We start from the raw sequence: 2,242 nt of genomic DNA on the forward strand, positions 1-2,242 counted from the left end.
AATCTAACCTTGGGTCCATTCCTCCGGTCGAGAGAATGCAAAGCCGTTGCGCTCGTCCTCGTATGGCACCAGGTGCAGAGATGCAGGAGATTTAAGCCTTGCCACATCTGCCGCAAGAACTTTTACTCGAGTTTTTTGTGTAAGAACATACCGCCCAATGCTAGTGCTTGGTGGAGAAGAGGGAAGAAGAGCAGCGACGTTGGCGAGGAGGAGCAAGCGAGCAAGACCGAGCGGCGTTTACACCTTTTCACTTGTGGTTCGTTCCTGCTGCAAGCTGTGACCAGCTTGGATGTCAATCCCATGAAACGCAACACACTCATTTCTCTCTCTCTCTTATAAAAATCACATTTATGCCCCATAAATATACATTCATTGACCATGTATAGTTATTATAATAATAATGATAATAATAATAATTTACAACACTTTAGAAAAGTAATATTTTAAATATCTTCTAAAATATTATTAATTTGTTATTTTCATAACTAGCAAATATTAAAAACTATATATTTAATAACTATATTAATTTTCTAATAAGAATTTCCTACTTATATAATAGCCTAAAATAATAATATAATTTTTCTAAACTATAAATTTTTTATTTTAAGTAAATAATAATTGAGAAATTAGATAAATTTTAACTATAAAAGAATCATCATCAATACTCTTTATTTAAAGTTGCTATTTTGGCATCAGCGTCACATATTCCATTTTTAGAATATCCATTTTTACTTATGGCAGATGCTATTAATCCGACTGTCCAAATTTGTGACTATTGATATATACGGCCAAGATAAATCCATATGGCAATATGGGAGGTACTGCTTCAATTCTAGGTTTGCAACTACTCCATCGACTGGGAGGGAATGCTTCGCTCAAGTATGCTTTGCAGATTGATATCTAGATGATACGGTTTCATTTATCCTATTTCTAACCCTAGGAAGGAATTTGTCTTTGTTCATAGAGTGACGCTATGTTTTGGAGACTATCTGCTATAGAAACGTTAATTTATGTGGAGGCAAGTTCGTGCAAATAATGGTATCCTACGATCACAATCTCCTATTTCAATAGTGAAAGCTAACACATTATTGCAAATGAGAGAAGATGAGACCTTGTAGTAAGCCATGACAGAATAGTGAATTTTTAATATTGAAAAATAAGAAGTTGATAGTTGGCCTAAAGAAGGATTTTAGAAAAAAAAAATGGATTTGGTATTTGAAGCAGGAAAGAATAAGGAAGGTTTCTAATCTATGAAAAACATATTAGTATTTATATCAGAAAGTAATTTTATTTTTTTGCTATTTAGAGAAATCTTTGGTGATGTTATATTCCAAACATGCAATTCTTAAGGATATCTCAAAAATATCATTATTTTTGTAGAAAACTCTACTCTTGAAGACTTAAGAAAATTATTCTCATTTATAAATATCTTCAAAAAATATCAAGCTTAAAATGAATAAAAAACCCAGCTGTATATATGTTAATTATAACTTCTTTAATAATTCCTTTTAGAAATTAGTTTTATTTTGTATTATATGTTGATTATTATTTTACATTATAATTTAAAATATATATAAAATATCATTATATTATTGGTGTATATTGTAATATATTAGATCTAAGTTTATTTTTTAATTTTTATGTTCTTTATAATCAAAGTATCAACAATCTAATCTAGAGAATGAAGAATTAGAGAGGTAAAAATCAATATTAACACTTTTATTTATAAATGATAATCTTGATACAACAATGTATATTATTTTAAAAAAAACTTAAGAACAACCTTTTTTTTTCTTTCAAAACCTGAAGCTTGGGCTGTGTAGCTTGAAGGCAAGCTCTCTGGCTGCTGCCACCACATCAGCATGGCCATAGTGAGGAGTTAACGATGAGATTTCATGCCTTGCTGTGTTAGACAAATGATCCAACCCTGTGTAGAGTATCAAACTTGTAGGAAATGAGTACTACTTACATGAACAACCCTTGAAAATCAGTGTTGGCAAGGATGCATCCATGTCCCAGGCCATTGATGAGAAGATCCTCTAGTGTTTCAATCCCACAAACAGAAACAACAACTAAACAACCAACTTGAGTTCCTTCAACTCAATCAGAAAGTAGACTGTCTCTCAGTTTCTCCGAGTGACCAAGTCAGCTTGCAGGAAGACTTGTGATGCTTCACCTTCTATCCTTGGGTTACTACAAGTAAAAGCTTTGTTAGCTTCTTCTCAGAAATGAAAGAAAAACT

Source organism: Selaginella moellendorffii, unplaced genomic scaffold, assembly GCF_000143415.4.
Source record: "Selaginella moellendorffii unplaced genomic scaffold, v1.0 SELMOscaffold_76, whole genome shotgun sequence".
NCBI lineage: Eukaryota > Viridiplantae > Streptophyta > Lycopodiopsida > Selaginellales > Selaginellaceae > Selaginella > Selaginella moellendorffii.